Below are 22,402 nucleotides of genomic sequence, written 5' to 3' on the forward strand. Positions count from 1 at the left end.
CACTGTTAGCGTTAGTTACCAACGTTCAGTCTGAAGAGAGTAAGATCGAGGATCTACCAGTGGTGCGAGAATTTGCTGATGTGTTTCTAGAGGAGCTACCAGGGTTACCTCCTCATCGTCAAGTAGAATTCCAGATTGATCTTGCGCCGGGAGCGGCCCCAATTGCTCGAGCTCCTTACCGGTTAGCACCTGGAGAGTTACAGGAACTGTCCAATCAACTACAGGAGTTGTTGGATAGGGGTTTCATTCGACCCAGTTCTTCGCCTTGGGGAGCTCCAGTTCTGTTCGTAAAGAAGAAAGACGGGTCATTCCGTATGTGTATCGACTATCGAGAGCTCAACAAGGTGACCATTAAGAACCGCTATCCATTACCACGCATCGACGACTTGTTTGACCAGTTGCAAGGGTCAAGTTTCTATTCAAAGATCGACTTAAGGTCGGGTTATCACCAGGTAAGGGTTAGGGAAGAGGATGTTCCCAAGACTGCTTTTCGAACGCGCTACGGGCACTATGAGTTTTTAGTCATGCCGTTTGGATTGACTAATGCACCAGCGGTCTTCATGGATCTCATGAACCGCGTATGTAAGCCATATCTCGACGAGTTTGTTATAGTGTTTATTGACGACATCTTAGTCTATTCCAAGAACAAAGAAGATCACGAGCGTCACCTACGTCTCATCTTGGAACTTTTGAGAAGAGAACAGCTGTATGCGAAATTTTCTAAGTGCGACTTTTGGATTCGAGAAGTGCATTTCCTTGGGCACGTTGTTAACGAGAAAGGGATACATGTGGACCCTGCGAAGGTGGATGCAGTTAAGAATTGGGCGGCACCAAAGACTCCGTCTGAGGTGCGACAATTTCTTGGTCTCGCAGGGTATTATCGAAGGTTCATTAAAGATTTCTCGAAAATCGCGCAACCTCTCACCTCGCTGACACAGAAGAACACGACGTACTCTTGGGGAACGAAGCAGGAAGAGGCTTTCCAAGTTCTGAAACAGAGACTTTGCAGTGCACCCATCTTGTCTTTACCAGAGGGCACCGAAGATTTTGTGGTATATTGTGACGCGTCAATTCAGGGTCTCGGTTGCGTGTTGATGCAACGCGAGAAGGTAATAGCTTATGCTTCTCGTCAGCTGAAGGTTCATGAGAAAAACTACACGACACACGACTTGGAATTAGGAGCGGTGATATTTGCGTTGAAGATCTGGAGGCACTATCTGTACGGTACCAAATGCACCATCTACACCGACCATAGGAGTCTTCAGCATATCTTCGACCAGAAAGAACTAAATATGCGGCAACGGCGATGGGTTGAATTATTGAACGATTATGAATGTGCCATCAAGTATCATCCGGGCAAGGCGAACGTTGTAGCTGACGCCCTCAGCAGAAAGGATAATGCACCTAGGCGTGTGCGAGCATTGCAACTCACGATCCAGTCCAACCTTCCTTCCCAGATACGAGACGCTCAGTTAGAAGCGTTGAAACCAGGAAACGTTCAAGCTGAAGCTTTACGTGGCTCGAGGCAACGACTAGAACGAAAGGGAGACGGTGCTTACTACGTAACTGGACGCATTTGGGTCCCATTCTTTGGCAACCTACGAGAACTTGTAATGGAAGAGGCACATAAATCATGTTACTCTGTACATCCTGGATCAGATAAGATGTACCACGACTTGAAAACTACCTACTGGTGGCCCAGCATGAAGGCTCATATAGCAACCTACGTCAGCAAATGTTTGACTTGTGCTAAGGTCAAAGCGGAGCATCAAAAGCCCTCAGGTCTACTGCAGCAACCAGAGATACCCACATGGAAGTGGGAACAGATCGCTATGGATTTTGTGACAAGATTACCCAGAACTCAGGCCGGGAACGATACCATTTGGGTGATTGTTGATCGCCTCACGAAGTCAGCACACTTCTTAGCAATCAAGGAAACAGACAAGTTTTCTCAATTGGCAGCAATTTACCTTAAGGAAGTGGTTTCTAGGCATGGGGTGCCAACTTCTATCATTTCAGACCGAGATCCGCGTTTCACTTCCGAGTTATGGCAGTCAATGCACAAATCGTTCGGTTCCCAACTCGACATGAGTACCGCTTATCACCCGCAGACGGATGGTCAGAGCGAGCGCACCATCCAAACACTCGAAGATATGCTTCGGGCATGCGTACTCGACTTTGGAAAAGGATGGGAGAAGCACCTACCGTTGATAGAATTCTCCTACAACAACAGCTACCATTCAAGTATTAAGGCAGCTCCGTTCGAAGCACTGTACGGACGGAAATGTCGTTCACCTCTCTGTTGGCATGAGGTGGGTGATAGTCAGATCACAGGCCCTGAGTTTGTTCTTGAGGCATCAGAAAGCATTGTGCAGATCCGAAACCGTATGGCCGCAGCTCGCGACCGTCAGAAAAGCTACGCTGACAAGCGTAGTAAACCGCTGGAATTTGAAGTTAATGACCGCGTTATGTTTAAGGTTTCACCCTGGAAGGGTGTGGTGCGTTTTGGGAAACGCGGCAAACTAAACCCTCGTTATGTGGGACCGTTCAAAATTCTGGAACGAATTGGAAAGGTGGCCTACAGGTTGGAATTACCTGCTGAGTTGGGTAATGTCCATGATGTGTTTCACGTATCGCAGCTAAAGAAGTGTTTGGTTGATGAAACACTAGTAGTACCATTTCAAGAGCTGAAGATAGACGACAAATTGCAGTTTGTCGAAGAACCAATTGAAATTATGGACCGGGAAGTTAAAGTTCGTAAGCACAGCCGCATACCGATTGTGAGAGTTCGTTGGAACTCAAGACGTGGTCCAGAGTTCACGTGGGAACGCGAGGACCAGATGAAACTTAAGTATCCACATTTGTTCCCCACAGATCAGGCAGAACCTAGCAAACTTAATGTCGATGCAACTAGTGAATTTCGGGACGAAATTCCCATTCAAGTAGGGGATGATGTGACACCCCAGGAAAACTAGTGAACAATATAGCTTACGTTAGTGAGTGCATACCAAATTTCGGGACGAAATTTCTTTTTAGTTGGGGATACTGTGACAACTCGTGATTCGAACCCACTTTGTGTAACGTATGTGAACGTTTTATGACTATATGAGCTTTGACGTATTGAATGCTTTGATGTATTGAATGCTATTATGAATGTATGCATGTCGTGTGCAATGTGTATTATGTGTATGTATGTATAGCCCAAACCGCACAACATGATCCGAACGCACAACACTAGCTCAACGCACAAGCCCTTTGGGCCGTATAGCTTGCAACCGGACTTTTAGGCAGCCCATGTTTGGGTCGGCCCACTCCCCTTTCACGCAAACAAACACCCTTAGGGACTTGTTTTTCTCATTTGTTACAAAATACCTTACACACACAAGAAACCCTAGTTCTTTCTCTCTCGCTCTCACGAACTCACGGCAGCCGGTTCTAGCACCTCGAAGACTTCTCGTTGTGATCGGTTCACCCACCTTCAATCGGTTAGTGTTTGCTTATGCTTTCTTGATGAATGATGTTATGATATGCTTAGGTTAAACCGATTAGAATTGCATATGCGATGATAGGCTAGGAACTGTGTGTGATGTTCTTGTGAATGATATGTGTTTAGGCTTGAGTAAAGGTAATCGGCTATACATGTATTTTATTCGAAATCCGAATGGTTTGGTTATTATACTCATGAAATCAGCTTACATATGAATATGGATTTGGTTGTGTTAATCGGAATTCATACTAGGATTAGTTCAGGATGCTAGAATTAATTCGACTAAATGTTGTAATGCTTGTTCATGTTATGAATAAATGATGATTAGGGTTTGTGGAATTACATGTTACAGAGCCGTTTGATCGATGATTGCTTGAAAAAGAAACTGTTGATTGAAAGAATAAGTTTGGAAACCTTGTAACTGATTGACTATAGTAACAATATTGCTTGAATTATGGAAATAAGATAACTGTTTGGCATAATTTCGGATCACACAAGTCCAGTCGCACAACATGGTTGCAATCACACAAGTTTGCCCAGTCGCACAAGGCATCTTGGTCGCACAAGATGTCTACACGCACAAGCAGGTCAGTCGCACAAGCTGATCTGGTCGCACAAGAGGCCCTGATCGCACAAGGGCTATCCAGTCGCACAAGGACCAGGGACTTTGTAACTGGGCCGTAGTCTTGGGCTGGGTAATAAAGCTGATCGCACAAGTGTAGTTAGTCTGATTGGGCCGGACAAGCCCAATTACAATCGCACAATCCGTTCGGAACGTACAAGGCTGTCCGGGTCGCACAACACTTGTACGATATGTTAATTGGGCCGAGAATCGGTTATTGGACTATTATGTTGTTGGGCCGGGATATGGGGATCGCACAACATGTTGTGGATCGCACAACATGTTGGGCCGGTTGCCTATGGGATTATTCAAATCGCACAACTTGAATGCACTACTTGACTGCTAAGTGTTGCCATGATCTACGTGTTTGTAACGTGTTAACTTGTGTGAAACATACGTGCATTACTTGAACCAAACCTGACTTGTATGATAAACGTGCTAGGACGTGGTTGATCACATTGTAGCTTAACTAAACCTTTCATGTATCTTACCGAGCAACCCCAGGTGAGTTCATTGAAATTCTCTAAGCATGCGTCCCGGTGGTTTGGGACAACCGGTAAATATTTGGAAGGGAAACTCTGGGTAAACAATTAACTTGTGTCTTGGTTATTGTACATGGGATCGATCATTACCAATGCTCGGTTAGGAGCATTGGGGTTGCTAAGGGGCACACTCCCCGGATACATATGGGCACACTCCCTAGGGTATCTAGCATGAGCAACATCGTAACGCAACATTGAATCGTATTAACATATATCTGGTAACACAACCCGTTAACAAGACCTTGAACTCACCAGCGTAGTCTGACACACTTGTTTGCATGCTTTTAGGTCGTTAACCTTGGAACATGGACTTGCTATCTGGGAGTGCTGGAGTGGTCATGGATCGAAGCTATTGGATTACTTATAATTGATACATTGGTTTTGAGTTTTATTATGAAACAACTGCTAAACGACTTATCATATGCTTCCGCTATATAACTCTTTGTGAATCGACATTATGTTTGACATTTAATCTTGGCAATTAAGGACATGTTTTATTTAATTATTTATCATTGGTTCAATGTGATTGGTGGCTCAGACTCTGATGTGTAACACGCCTTGCGGGGTTCCCGCAGGTGGTATTTTGGGGGTGTTACATGAACTTTCTCCCAGCAGTACTTCATCAGTCACAGCAGTAACCACTGCTTCGGTCACCTCTTCCACTATTTCAACCTTCAGCTGTTCCTCCTCAGATTCAACCCCCTCCTGTATTGACTCTAATGCCATCAAACAAAATTCACTGTGAGAAGAATCATTTGAAGCATATAGTGCAAAATTTTCATCAGGCATACTGCTCCAGTCAACAAACTCTTGCCTAAAGAAACTTTGTTGTTCAGGTTGTGTAACTACTGGAGCAGTAGTTTGAGGTGCAGATTGCACTTGTGCCTGGGGAGCAGGGGTTTGAACATATTGGATATGTGGAGCAGTTGTTTGGACATAATGCACTGGCATAGGGGCAACAGCATAATGAGCAGTGTTCACATGTGCTGCTGGGGCATATTGCGCATAGTGCACAGTGTTTTGATTTTGAGGTCTAGGATTTGAACTAGGGTGAGTGACTATGGGACCAGTTGTTTGACTCCTACATTCCCTAGCAAAGTGTCCCAACCTGCTACACTTGTAACACTTGATTTTCGATTTATCCAACCCAACCCTTAGGTTCCCATGTAGACCTGGAAATTTTCTCCCAGTTCTCTTATAAAACTTGCTAGTTCTAACACTTAGCAAGGCCAGTTGGTGCAGGATGTCCATTTCCTCTAGGTCAGTGGGGTCGAAATGCTGTAAATCATTGAGTTCAAAGCTTAAATTGTCTGACATCTGGTTTTCATTTGCAGTGAATGCATAACCTGTAGAGTGAGTATCAGGGTTGTTAAAGTTTACACCAGCAGTTATGTCAATGAAGTGATCATAACCCTGATCCTTACCACTACCACCAGATTCTTCTTGACCCAGAAGAGCAGTGTTACCGAATGAATAATCATCAACGGTTTTCCCTGACTCTTGTAACTTCCTTTTCTGGTTCAACTCCCTCTCAAAGGTCAGGAGTCGACCATGGAGTTGGGTCAAGGTCAGATCCTTGAACTCAAGTGCAGTTCTGGTGACAATAGCTATTGTGTCCCATTTTTCTGGCAGTGATCTGAGGAACCTGCTATTTTGAGTCGAGTTTGTAAACGTGACATTAACAAGCCTCAGTTCACTGATGAGACAACTGAAACGCTCAAATTGTTGAGTCAGTGATTCACCTTTAACATGACAAAATGTTTCATACTGTTGGTTCAGGATTTCCCTATTGTTTTCTATGACCTCTTCGGTACCTCCAAACTGTTCCTTAAGTGCATCCCACAACTCTTTGGCACTGTTACAATGTAACAGTCCAGCATATATTTCGTTGGGGAGCGCTGATGCAACAATACTAAATGCTTTAGCATCTAGTTCAAATTTTTGATAATCCGTTTCAGTATAATTTTCAACAGGTTTAGGAACTTGTTTTTTAGCATCTTCAGCGCTTGGCATTGTAGGAACATGAGGACCAAAGATAACAGACTTCCAACAACCTGTGCTTTGTTGAGCGAGGATGTGACCCATCCTCCTCTGCCAGATGTTGTACTCATTTCTTTTTAGCATAGGTGGTTTAAAGAGCGAGCCAATGTTGTTTTTATCGTCCTGAGATTGTGACGTCATTCTTGTTGTTTTACAGGTACTGAGAAATCAACTATAATGGTGATTAATCCTTACTCTGTTTTTCAACGACGAACAAACGATCAGTATCAACTGTTTTGAGCTGAACTATTTACGTCAAAATGATTGTTAAATCAAATTTGACTGTTCTAGCTCTGATACCAATTGTTTGATCTGAGTTTCCTTTTGATTGTATTTTTGTTTATAAAATAAGATGGAGATGAACGAGTGTGCAACGGAAATTAAGATGAACACAAACTTTGTATACAATCAAATGAGAGTAATACTTTTAATCAAACATCTTTACACAAAGAACCGAATGATTGAATTTATTTCAATTACGATTACAATGATGATGAATAAATTTAAACTCCCCCTCAGCCAGAGCTCAGCAGTTTGTTCGTGCAAAGAAGACGAATGATGTGAAGAGCTAATAGAACAGTACAAAGTACTGTACTATTTGTAAGCACTTGCAAACTACTGAGCATCTTTAGCTGACATCACCATGAAAGTGACATCTAACCTCCTAACAAACTCTAACCTCTGATCTATACAAACACTGCTTCTATTGAACTACTGCTAACACATTCTATTACAAACAGACTTTAGAACTACTGCTGCAACCTTCTACTGCTGTGAACCCAGCAGCACTTATCCGAATCAGCAGTGCTTGACTCAAGGCAGTAGATTGAATCAGCAGGACTTGAGTCTTCATCAGATCTTTAATTAAGCAGCAGTTATTGGTCAACAGTTAGTAAGATCAGCAGATAGGAGGTCATCAGTTGTTGTAATCACTTTCAAGGGGAGAGATATGTATATCAGCATCTGCTTATTCTGAATCCCCTGAGCCGATCCAGTTTTGGCTTTACATTATCTGTTCCTCTGATAGGGTTCAATCCCAACAGAATCCCAAAGACACGAGCACAGGAAGAATGATAACGATACTAGGCACACGAACCCCCAAATATTTGCAAAAGAGTTTGTCTTAGAACAACAGGCGGCAAACATATACACAAGGACAATTTTCTTTGATGCGCAACTTGAAATTCAGACAGCCATTCACAAGTGTGGTATTGGAAAATGGGATGATAGAGAGGATAACTTTGTGAACATCTCTATGAAGGACTTTTCTCAAACGTGTACTACATTTTTTCAGGTATCCATAGAATGTAACAATTGTTTGTTTATAATTTTTTCTTGTCCATGGTGTTTTATCTTATAGTTTTAATTGAGTATATATATTTGTTCTTATTTTTTTTGTTTTTATGTATTAGGTTATGATGCAGCAGCTAGACATGACCGTGAGTTGTTCATGCAATAGGTATGAACAGTTAGGGCTTTTGTGTGCGCACATTTTTTTTGTTCTGCGGTTTCTTGATATCAGGCAGTTCCCTGAAAGGTATATAATGCGACGGTGGACCAGGGAAGCTGTTCCTAATAGTGCCCCTGGAGCGATATTGGGGATTAGCGAAAGTGATGATCGGTACCAGCAAGTTAACGGCGTCGTAAGGGAGATAACAAGGTCAGACGAGTCTCTTATTAACAGGTTGGTTCATAACTTTGATGCGTTGTGCGCTTTTAGGGACCATGTTGTCCAGTATCAATCGACCGCTGATCAGGCAGTCGTAAACGCACCCCCTAGGAGTCGTCGCGATAGGTTTGCTGAAATAACTAGATACACGCAAGAAACACCTGTAACTGTTCGCATGCCCAAAACCGTTAGATTTAAAGGTATGGGTAAACCTTCCAGAATGAAGAGTAATCGTGAAATGGCCATTATTCAATCTGCGAAGAGAAAAAAGGGTTGTGAATGTAGCAATTGCAAACGTCGGGGGCATAATATACGTACCTGCACGTACCCGGCAAGGGAAAAGGCCGACGACTCCTCAGAAAGTGATGAAGCGGCCCTTGAAGGAGACGACGAAGAGGAGCTAGAAGATGCGGCGGGTGAAGGAGACGACGAAGAGGAACTAGAAGATGAAGAGCCGGAGTAGTTGATTACTAAATTATGCAAACTTTGAGTTTTTTGTTCTATTTTTTTAATGACGTTTTATTTTTTTGTTGGATTCCTGGTGTTTGAGTTTATAGATTTCGAACTTGTCTTTTTTTTTCACCTTGGCCATGAATGGGAAAACAAAATTTTTTTTACGTTGTTTTTTATTAAAGTCGTTTATCATATTCTTAATATAGTTTTTTATATTTGAATTGTAGTGTTATTTTATAGGTTTGATTTCGCATAACATGATTCAAATGTCTCCATGATGGTCATCTGTATTAAATGCAGTAATATACACGGTGTTATTGTGATATACAGTTAGTTTAAAGTCTGACATTTAATTGTAGTGTTTTATGTATAATTATAGTGTTATATGTTTTTTTAACTGATATAAATGAATTCTTTTTTTATAATATAGTGTTTTATATTTAAATGTAGTGTTATATGATAGTTTAAACTATGACAACAATAATCACGTAAATCAAACACTTAATTGCTGTCACATTATAAATGTAGTGTTTTATACTGAAATATAGTGTTATATTAAGGAAAAAAGACCATTACCATCACTTTGTACAGTGTGATCCGTTTTACCAGACAAAATGAAACCAGTCTAATATCTACATTAAACGTGTATCAAAACATTTCAGAACCAGGCCACCAGGCTAATATCTAAAATAAGACATGTATCAAAACATTATCAGTTGTAATGAAACTATGTGCTATTCTTCATCCAATCGTAACTCGATCCTTTGCTTTGCAGTTTTAGCATTTTCCACTCTTACATCTTGACTCAAATTCGCGTACTCGTGTACTTCTTTCTCCATTGTAGATCGCAGTGAGTTTATGTCACTTAACAAGATTTTTGATAAGTACTTTATTGGCAAGTCACATAGTTCTTTCGACTGATCTTTCAACACCTCCCCCGTGATGCCTCGCTCTGGCGATAGCCCGCAGTTCCATTCGCGCACACTTGTCCCTAGTGAACAGAAATACAGATCAAATTAGCGTACATGCCAGTTTCAACTTTAATAATAAAACTATAATTACACTAACACCTTTAAAAGTCTCCATATGACGCATGACGAATATTCCACAATCTGTTCCGTTATACAATGTTTGCCACAGGAACTTCAGACTAACCGGTGATGTTGATCGCAGTTTTTTAGCGATAGCAGGCGAGTGTTTTTTGACAAACGCGCAGAATGCATTGATCTGTATAATTTACGCCGTCAAATGGGGTATTTTAAATGTTATAGATATTGTATGTCAATTATTATTTTTCTGGTAGTGTTCTTACCACTTTTTCTACGTAGCCGCTGTATCGTATGTTGATAGGGACATCACCCTCGATATTATTGATTACCAATATTTGGGTTTGTGCTAGATTGAAGAACACTAGAATGTAGTGTTTATTATACAGCACCGGCACGAATACCATTTGGAAGTTTCTAATGTCCATGCTATCTGCTTGGCCTAATATTGCTTCCATCCGGCTACAGAACATCGTGATTCTGTTTTCATCGGTCCCTTCAAAATCACCTGCCACCTGTTTCATAATAAATAACAGATTTAAGTTTATACAAGTTACTTTGTCCCTTTGATATTTTGACGATATTCAAAAAATGTTTTATAAGCTGGGGTTGTAGTGTTATAAGCTGTTTTATATTTATAAAGGCATAATATTTAGTTTCATAGGATACATATGATGGTTTATTGCAGCATATAGTGGTATAAGTAGTTTTTTCTAATTTATGTTTAGTATTGTGGTGTTATAAACTGTCATACATTATCAAATAGTGTTTTATAATGTGTGAAAAGTGCATTACCAACATTCCGGCATTGCAAAACAGCCTCGCGGGGGTACCCGGTGCCCTTAACCGCTCCTCGTGGTTAAGGACTGCAGCCCATGCTGATATAATATCTGCATCCAAGCATAATTCCGGGTACATCGTCTGAAACGAGCCTCTCATAATCGAGACACCTGCTGGGCAATCGAATATAACATCCCTACGTAATAACATGAAACACAATCATTAATTAACAAGCAGATTCGTTCAATTTTTTAATTTTTTTGTTGTTGTCGATACCTACCATTTGTTTCCCGTTGCGCCGAGTATACAGCTACCTAATGCAGATTCCAATTGTTCTCGTTTATCTGTTAATGAAACCACACGCTGCACGTACAGTGACCTCAGCGCATCTGGAAGATTGGTGTTTCTTTTTGGCCTCTGGAGTTTATATTGCAGTAAGGCATTTCCTTTCTGTTCAGTGTCTGGAATACTTGACGTTGTTGCGACGTTGTCCAGTTCACTTTGCAAGTTTACTGGTTGGATCCCCTCAGCTTTCGATTGTGTGCCTGGGTGTTGTACGGATTGTATTGCAGATATCAGTTCATCTATTTCTGCGCAAACTGATGAAGTCATGGGCAAGAAAGGAGATTGATTACCTTGTGTCAACAATCCAGTGTTTTTGACAGGTGTGGGGGTTTTTTCTGACACAACATCGCCTTCCTCATTATCCGTAACGTCCTTCAGATGTTTGCGGACTGTCGCAATCCATGACGTTTTCCTACTCAATATCATTTCACTGTTTGGGTGCAAACGTAAAGCTTCCGTCATTGTAATTTTTATCTTCTCAATGCAATCTTCAAATTCCTTAAATGCATCATCCAATTTTCTCGCCTGATCCTGTTAACCAAAGTATAAAGTGTCATCCAAAACATTGTCCGGTGTATATAATTATAAATAGGTATGATATTATACCAAACGTTAAAAAGGTTATAAAGTCATGTACCTCTTCACTATCTCTTTCTTCACTATCTATTTCTTCTTGTGAGTAGACGGGCGGCGTCCCATACTGTGATACCATTGGGATCTGAAACTCGCCGTCTGCCCCAACTTGACATACAAACGGCAACTCCTGTGTACTTGGCTGTGACAACAGATAATTCTTGCAATGTTTGTATATTCCCAGATGGTCGTCGTCCCCTTCATCGTACGGTCCGTAGTCTTCGTTGCCCCCATCCTCATTGTCAGCCGCACTTTTTTCAGCTGCCGTTTCAACTTTTTTAGTGCTGGTTGATGCTGACTTTTTTTCTTCAGGTATTTTCTTAACCTTTTCACTCCTCGGCTGATCTTCATCTACATGAATTTTAGGTATCATTGGGGTGTTATGCTTTATGTGGTCTGCCCAAAGTATGTCGTCAAGCTTTCCGAGCAGTTCGTCGAGCATCCCGTCATCTATCAGCTCAATCGGATGAGATCCCTTCTTATTACGCTTCAAAACATCCATTTGGTCGTACGCGTATGCAGCCTGTACATATAATCGTTCAATTCTAAGAATTATGTAGACATGTTAATGGTTATGCATGCTTCTTGTAGTGTTATACTATTGACTGTAGTGTTTTACGTAGTGAACTGTCTGTAACTGTAGTGTCTTATTATGATTGTACTGTTTACTATGCTATGGAATATAGTATATCCAATGTATTGTTCCAAAACAGGCTTGTTTCTAATATAATACATGCGACTGTAGTGTTATACATAGTAACATAGTGTATTAGTGTTTTAATAGACTTTAATGGTTTTGTATGAAATTGTAGCTGATGTAACCAATTTTATGTTGCTAAATAAAGTTTTTTTGTGGTGTTTTATGCATGTAGTGTTTTCAATCTCATATCATGAACAAGAGAGTATAGTCACATACCGCTAGTAACACGATCGGGCCTCTAAAAGGGTCATTCCTCTTCCGGTTCCATGCATTCGCCGTGCGATCTAAACAGGTTATCATGTAGCTGCTCCAATCAAAGCTCGATATTTTAACATTTTGGTCCATGCATCCCAAGAATCGCTGATTAACTGTGTTGCATGCGCTTATCTCCCCAAGTATAGTATTATACAACACCAACCAGTTCAATTCAAACGCCCGGTCACTTGAAGTGTCTGTAACCATCATGTCCTCAGCCCGAGTGGCGACACTTTAGTGTTATCATTGAACTGATCCCTCATGTCCTCAGCCTGAGTGGCGACACTTTAGTGTTATCATTGAACTGATCCCTCCATTCTTTTACAACCGGATTGCTGTCCCTCGCTCTTATTTTTTCTACAAGCTTTATACCCCCGTTTGGTATTCCGAATATTGTATTCACCAGATTTGATGTCATCCGTAAACGGGTTTCTCCAAAGTTCAACACTCCTGCAGCGTCGTCATAGTTGCTTGCCAGCCAATATGCAAGCCGCGTCGGTACATGTCGTATGTTGAAATTCAGCAATGTACCGAATCCCATTTCTATGACCAATATAACAAGGTTCTCCGAAGACGTCTTCAGTTTAATTTTTGGCCCGGTGAAGGGCTCATATTTTTTTGATGGAAATGATGTTGGTGGTCTCGTCGACTTCCTCCTACTCGCTGTTGACTTACGTCTTTTTCCATCGCATGGTTGTTGGTGGTCAACATTGTCGCGGACCGGCTGTGAATTGGCAGCTGTAACCCATATATTCACATCAGTTAGACTATATTTACAAAGAAATGAAAAGTCTGATTTGGTTACAAATTTTGTGTGCAAAGTTACCTGATTGATTTGTCGTTGGTGGTTGCGTCACGAAGTCGTCGTCGGCTGTGTCACGGTGTGTTGTATCAGCTGGTGTAGGGTGTTTACTTGAAACTAAAAAAATCATTTAGATCATGTTACACTATGACCCCTATCATAAGAAAAACACCGACATTTCATTTGAATTAATCAAATTCTTACCTTCCGCGGATGGTACCGGAAGCGGTGTCTCGAAGTCGTCATCGCTGTTTGCTTCGGGTGCTGTTGTAGCTGCAAACCGAACACATTTTGTTATTTTAAACCAGCAAATACAATAAAATTAAAGTGTCGTATTTTTTTGATGAGAATTGGTGCAAGAATTCCGACAAAACGTGATAGTGCATAACAAATTATTTAAAAGTCAAGTGTACATCAAACTGTTTTTTACATGCGTAGTTTTCTATTTTACATATACCTTCTTGCATTTCGTTATCATTATCCGAATCGCTCAACTGGATGCTTTGTCCAATTGTGTTATGGAATCCCTTTCCCATTTTGAATTTGGGTATCCGGCCGCTTCTCCAGACTAAAATTAAATCCTTTTTACAATTAGTTATCGAACCAGGAGTTCCAAATTATATGCAATGATGTCACAATCAGACATGTAGTGTTTTATGTCATAAAATAATTAGACTTGTAGTGTTATATGCAATAAAGTATTCAACAGACTCCATCTACATATAACACTGTCCCAACATTAGAAGTGTAGTGTTTTATGCAATAAAGTGATTAGCAGACACCAACTACATCAGAAGTGTAGTGTTTTATGTACTATTGTCATTCAAAACCACCATTTACTTATAACACTATGACAGAATCAGACTTGTGATTTGTTTTGCAATTACATAGTTTATACTTGTATTGTTATATGCAATAAAGTATTCAACAGACACCATCTCCATATAACGCTCTATCAACATCAGAATTGTAGTGTTTTATGCAAAAAAGTATTTAGAAGTCACCAACTACATCAGAAGTGTAGTGTTTTATGCAAAAAAAAGTGTTTAGAAGACACCAACTACATCATAAGTGTAGTGTTTTATGCAATATTGTCATCATCTACAACCATTTACATATAACACTATGACACAATTATACTTGAAGTGTTTTATGCAATAACATGGTTTAGACTAATAGTGTTATATGCAACAAAGTATTCAATAACATCAGAAGTGTATTGTTTTATGCAATAAACTTATTAGATGAAACCAACCAAATCAGAATTTGTGGTGTTTTATGCAACACAGTGTTTAGAAGTCAGCAACTAAATCAGAAGTGTAGTGTTTAGAAGCATGATTTTTATATAACACTATGACAGAATCAGACTTGAAGTGTTTTATGCAATCACTCCAATTTAAAAGAGAAACCCCATTAAAACCCCCTTTATTCTTTCATATAAGACACTATATTTGTAAAACCCCCATTTAAAACACCCTTCAGAATCAGAAGTGTAGTGTTTTATGCCACATTGCCATCCACAAGCATGATTTTTATATAACACTATGACAGAATCAGACTTGAAGTGTTTTATGCATTCACTCCAATTTAAAAGAGAAACCCTATTAAAACCCCCTTTGTTCTTTCATATAAGACACTATATTTGTAAAACCCCCATTTAAAACACCCTTCAGAAATCAAAACAGAGAAGACATAGAACAGACTGATTTAAACTTCAACCCCTTTTAAAACAATCTTAAATCTACTTATTATACTACATTATCAACACATTTACATCACATATAACAACCATTAAATCCTTTAAAAACCCTAAAGTGCTAACCTGGTTGTTACCAACATCCAAAACTTCAATAAACACCGTTGACAACCATGCGCTGTACCGAACAACAAATCCCCAATAAAACAATAACCTGGTTTCGAAATTGTTGATTCTCGCTTCCTCTTCAAACCTGTTGGCTTCATCGTTCCTTTTTTTGAATCCATAAAACACTCGTTTGATTCTTGATTCTACTGTTAATACAACAAGAATGTCATATGATTAGTGAAATATAAAACAATTTAGCTCAACAGGTAGTTGGCGACGAACAATGTGCTCCGTTTACCTATAAAACCCTTCTATGTTTCCTGCTAGTTAGATTGACGAAAATATAAAACTTTTGCTTTTAAGGGAACGTCGCTTGTTTTTAGGAGAATGATAGGGGGTTTTGGTTGTGTAGGATACGGTTACCATATTTGAAAGATTGGAAAAGACACTATTGCCCTTCAATTTTACATAAGGCCCTTCTAATTAAAACACAATTTACATTTTGATACCCTATTGATCTCAACCATTAGATCAAATATCCAATGGTTTAAAACACTTCTCGCACTTCTTACATTTTAGACACTTTTTACCATATCCCTACCCTATATATATATATATATATATATATATATATAGGGTGGAGTTATTGTAAAAAAGACCAAAAGTGTGAGAAAGGTAAGAAAGAATCTCAACCGTTAGATCTAAATTAATTGAAAAGGGTATAATTGTAAATGAATTAACAAATTCAAATATGGTAATCCTTGATTTAAGGATTTGGAGAGAGAAAATCCTTGATTTAAGGACTTATAATCGTCCATAAATATAACACCATTCAGAGCATGTTCATACATGGTGTTTTAAATATAACACAATTCAGAAAAATATAACACCATTCAGCACAAAAAAAACACAATTCACACAAAAATAACATCATTCAGCACAAAACATAACACCATTCATCACAAAAAAAACACCATTCACACAAAAATAACATCATTCAGCACAAAATTTAACACCATTCAACATAAAAAAAACACCATTCAGCACAAAAAATAACACCATTCAGCACAAAAAAACACCATTCAGCAATAAATAAAATAAACACCATTCAGTACAAGAATATAACACCATTCAGTAAAAAAAACACCATTAAGAAAAGAAAAAAAACACCATTCAGAAAAGAAAAAAACACTATTCAGAAACTAAAAAAAACACCATTCAGTACACAAAATAACATCATTCAGTACAAGATATAACACCATTCAGTAAAAGAAAAAAAATAACACCTCTGCATCATCTTCTCGACTTCCGGCACCACCACTGCCACTTCCTGCACCACCACTGCTGCACCACCGATAATTGTCCTACCACTGCTGCACCACCGATAATTGTCCTACTACATGTACTGACAACTTCTACACATCTCGATGAAATCATTTTTTACACATGCAATGATCAGATTTCAAATCATGACTCTCAATTTTAACTTCACATGCTATTGGGCCAAACAATCCACCGAACCGACAACAATAAGTGTTAGAAGACTATGCTAGGGCCGCAATCCTTTTAACCACGTAACTACATATCTCGCCGTCGCCGCTGCCGCTCGTAGTCATCTCCTCCGAGCGTCACCTCACCACTCCGGAATCGCTGGCGCCAGACCGTAATTCCCCATCGGACATCAACATCGCCCGTCGTCGGCCTTCGTCCTCAGCCGTCTTCTTCGGTCTTCGATCACCACCCTTCACACCGGAAACCCAACCGTCGCTGGTTCAGATCAACATCCATCTTCTTCGCTACTCAAGAAGAAAGAGAGAGAATGAGAGAAATTAGGAACGCATGATAGAGAGAGAACGAAATTGTAGGGATTTTGATTTACAAAATGAAGATAAAAAGACACAAATGCCCCTAGATATTTCAATTCAATCCAAATTAATAAAAATATTTTACATTTTGGTCCCTATTGATCTCAACCATTAGATCAAAAGATCTAATGGCTGAGATTCTTTCTTACCTTTCTCACACTTTGGGTCTTTTTTACAGGATCCTAACTCTCTCTCTCTCTCTCTCTCTATATATATATATATATATATATATAGGGTAGGGTTCATGCGAGAACCACCTTTATTGCGAGAACCGCGAGAACCAATGTGAACAGGGGGCAATTTTGTAAATAACAAACAAGTTTTAAAAAAACTCGCTACCTGATTCCTTTTACCATCGGACTTCAATCAGTAATTAAACTACATTTAATAAAAACTTTCATGTCCATTCTCGCCAACCTATGATTAGATCCAGATCTCTCAAAATTTCTAAACATTCAACCTGAATCTCTCAACAATACCAACAGTTCGTCCCTGAATCTCTCAACAATACTCAACAGTTCGTCGATTACATCATCGTCTCGAATAAATCATCACTTCACCATCATCAGTTCAACATGTCGAGGCATCGAAGCATCTCGATCGAGATTTTATATCAGATTTGAGATTTTACCTGCAGATGGTCATATAATCGAGGTTAGTTCCCAAATTTTGTCCAAAGTCAGTCGCATAATATATATTAGGAACATAATCATCGACCGTACATTCTTCATCCATTCGTAATTAGGGCAACGTGATTCTAAGCATTGTGGATTTTTAATCCGTTCGTAATTAGGGCAACATGATTATAAAATAGATGATTCAATGAGTGTGTCATAGTGAATTTGAGCAAATAAAGTTAATAACATGATTATAATGATAGATATGATGGGTAACACGAAATTTGATTTGGTAAGTGTTAGGGTTTTTTTTACTAAATTATAACTGTTGATAAGTTATGTCATGTTAATGCACATGTGCATAGCTATAGTTATGCACATGTGCATAGCTATAGTTATGCACATGTGCATAGCTATAGTTATGCACATGTGCATAATTTGACATAATATGCTTACACGGAACAGGGGATAATAAGGTAATGTTGTGGTCTATATAGATATGCACATGTGCATATTTTTCTAACAGAACAGGCTTACACAGAACATGTTGATTAGGTATAATTGTGTGACATATAGTTATGCACATTTGCATAGCTTGATAGAATATGATTACACATAAAAGGATAATAAACTAAATTTGTGATCTATATAGTTATGCACATGTGCATAAATTGTTATAATAGGTTAATATGCACGTGTGCATAGTTTGAAATAATAGTTTAACAAGGTAGATAATGTTGATGCATATGACTTTGAATAGGAGTCTCACCTATGCATCAAAGATCTGTAGTCGGTATTTAGTTTTATCTAGGTGTTTTTTGGTGTGATATACAGTTATGCGAATGTGTATTTCATTTTGGAATATGTTAATAAGGTATAATTGTGCGGTATATAGTTATGCACATGTGCATAGATTGACAGAATATGTTAATATGCACATGTGCATAGTTTGTCAACATATGTTATTAAGGTATTTAATGTTTATGCACATGTATATAATGATGCACGTGTGTATATCTTATATGTTGATCATAAATTAATGTTGATACACATGCTCATTGTAGATCATCAATGGAAAAAAAATACATGGATTAACAGATGAAAGAGTTAAGCAAAGATGAAAGAGTTAAGCAGATGTTAGACGAAGAGGCGTTGAAGCAATAGGAATCTTGGAATATGTTAATAAGGTATAATTGTGCGGTATATAGTTATGCACATGTGCATAGATTGACAGAATATGTTAACATGCACATGTGCATAGTTTGTCAACATATGTTATTAAGGTATTTAATGTTCATGCACATGTATATAATGATGCACGTGTGTATATCTTATATGTTGATCATAAATTAATGTTGATACACATGCTCATTGTAGATCATCGATGGAAAAAAAATACATGGATTAACAGATGAAAGAGTTAAGCAAAGATGAAAGAGTTAAGCAGATGTTAGACGAAGAGGCGTTGAAGCAATAGGAATGCTAGGGTGTGCTCAACAACTGGAAAAATGAATAGACGATATGATGTTATGGATGTTATATGTGGGTGACTCGAGGACATGAAACACGTAGTGTTTGTTTTTTTTTCTTTTTTGTGTGTTTTTTTTTTTTGTTTGGGCAGTAGTAAGTGGCTAACTGATGTGTGTGTGTGTATTTGGTTGACAGTAGTTGTATAGGATAAATTATGTATGGATGCATGTGTGCATTATGCAAAATTAGTAATCATATGTCGATGTATTATGTATGTCAAAGGATGTATTATGTATATTAAAGACATGTATATACGTATCAAAGCGTGCTGGTATGTTGTTAAAAAATATGTATGGGTAAGAGCATTATTAGAACACGTATATTGCGCGTGTGCATCTTTTTTTCCGTATCAAATAACCATGTTAAGTTAAACAGAAAAACATGTATGCACATGTGCATCTTTCTGTCAATACATTAAGTTTGGTAATGCACATGAAAACAACTAAAAAACATAATCAAAATGTAAATTTGATAATCCACATCATGTCTTTTTCTTCTTCTTAGGAATATCCAGCTTCCACGAAAAAAGAGAGAATATTCGCCGCTGTTGAGTAAGAATGTAAATCTTTTACTCCTAGCCAGCCATGCTCTGACCATCCACCATAGCGTTTTCGACATCAAACACATAATGAGGATGTGTTCAACAGTTTCTTGCTCGTGATCAGCAACTCGGGCACAATGTGTTGCTGATCTAAATTCCCTTTTTTTTTCCAGATCCGTCTTTGTCGGTAACCTGCCTTCGACACTTTTCCATGCTAACATATTGGCTTTAGCTGTAGCCCAGCCATTCCAGATCATTACAAAGCCACTCGACGGGTCCCCGCTTGTGACACACAAATACTCTCTAACGGTTTTAACATTGAAAATCGACTTATTTTTTCGAGTGCCAACCCCACCCATATTGACCCATCTTCATTCTGATGTACTCTCTCAGCAACGCCAAAAGCTACATAAACTCCACCAATGCATCCCCGGTTGTCGGATTGTTCTTCCATTGCTAATACCACACAGTCGCCTCCCCTATCTTTTTGTAGTTGTCCGCCACCCAAGCCCTTTTGTTTGCTGCCATCCTGTACATAATTGGATATAATTTAATACAATATCATTTACAATCAACATAATGCACATGTGCATATAATTTAATACAACATCATCACAGTAAATATAATGCACATGTGCATATCATTTAATATAATATCATTTACAAAGTATATACATCAATTACAGTCAACATAATACCTTTAGTCACAAATCGAATGGACTGCAACTTCAGGTTTGTATTCAACATCAACTTCAGGTATCCAATATGGGATGCCATTGGGCGTACAATGTAGAGCAGCCGTAACCATTCCTGTGAGTTTAATAAGAAAATTTAACAAATTACATGTGCAATGTAATTTAATATACAATATAACAAATTAATTGTCGTCATCATGCACATGTGCATCTATTTATAATGTATGATAATTCATAATATGGTTCAGTTAACACAGTGCACATGTGCATATATTGTTGATTAATAATTAGTGACAACAGAATATGAATGTGAACATATTTTAAACATGTATAACATTGAATAATATACAAATTACACAAAACGGACATGGGATACCTTTAGTCTCAAACCGAATGAACTGCAATTGAGGTTGTTCTTTACTTGTGGGTGTTGTACCAGTCGAAGTAGTGTCAATCGACAACTATTAGTCAGATATATTGACATTCCCAGATGCATTCCCAGATGAAACCGTAACATTAGCTGGTATTGACATGGAATCAAGAGTAGGTATTTCAAATCCATGAAGGGAATGTCGACTATCAACTGTTGTGTACACAATTTTGCCACTTTCAATTGGATTGACAGCATATATAGGTTTTGGCAGCAGATGGACCACCAAGATAGGTAGTATCAGATGTATGAGGATGATATTCAGAAATTGCTGGGTTAGTATCATCGGATGCGGTAAGTTCAACACGAGATTACGGGATGAATCAGAGGACGCCATATGTAGCAATAATCCCAAATGCCCCAGCAATGAAATTTCTGGGATAAACTGTTGTATAATGTCGAGAGAATCACCGTAAACTCATGTGTGCCGCCGGTAAGCCGCCGTGAACAGCCGTGAACCTCAATCAAAGTGTAGATGATGATGATGATGATGCAGACTGTGGATTGGGAACAAATGTGAAGAAGAAAACCCTAAAACAGGGGATGAAGAAAACCCTAAAACAGGGGATACACGTATTTATGTTACAGATCTATATATTTACAATTATGACACCGTGTGTTTTTTTGTTAGAATTCAATATATTTACAATTTTGCCATGTGTTCACACTGGTTCTCGCGGTTCTCGCAATAAAGGGTGGTTCCTAACGGATCTTTGTCCTATATATATATATATATATATATATATATATATATATATATATTCGGACCTCTTTGATAGTTCGGACATAATAGAAAAATAAATTTTGATCATTTAACTACCTCCCCTACATGTTCGGACGTTGGAGCCCAACATCATCGGCCCATTCAAAGAAGGATATCACCTTGGAAATAACTTACATGAAGTCAGAATATAATTATTCCAACAAAGTCGGACCTATATAGCTACATTTAAGTTCGGGCACCTTTTAACCAATAAGCTCTGACCTTTAATATTTCATTCACGATGGCAACCTTTATTTCTAGTACAACACATGATTGTTTAATTTAAGTTAGAGAACTCATACCATGCACATGATTACTTAATTAATTTAGAGACCTCATACCATTGTTAATTTCAGATCCTCCATTTTTTAATATCACAAACTCTGACTATATGAACCTTTCATCCTAACAATTTTGGTGGCCATATATATTCGGACCACTCAAGCATCTCATAATGTTCTTATGTTCAAAAGGTGGTAAGTTCTGACACTGTGAATGGCTATAAGTTCGGACACTCTTACCCTTTTATTATGCGGACTAAATGGAGTATCTCATGTGCGGACTAGATTAAGTGTCTCATGTGCGGACTAAATGATCAAATACGGACCTATAATCAAACAATTATATTCGGACATTACGTCTTAATATGTGCGGACTGTATCATAAATAAATAAGTACGGACTCCATCCCAATTAATTTAGTTCGGACTTCATCTCTAATGAATAAGTTCGGATCACATGAAACACTTAAGTTCGGACCCCATAAAATAAACTATAAGTTCGG

The sequence above is a fragment of the Helianthus annuus genome, chromosome 14 (assembly GCF_002127325.2).
Source record: "Helianthus annuus cultivar XRQ/B chromosome 14, HanXRQr2.0-SUNRISE, whole genome shotgun sequence".
Lineage (NCBI taxonomy): Eukaryota > Viridiplantae > Streptophyta > Magnoliopsida > Asterales > Asteraceae > Helianthus > Helianthus annuus.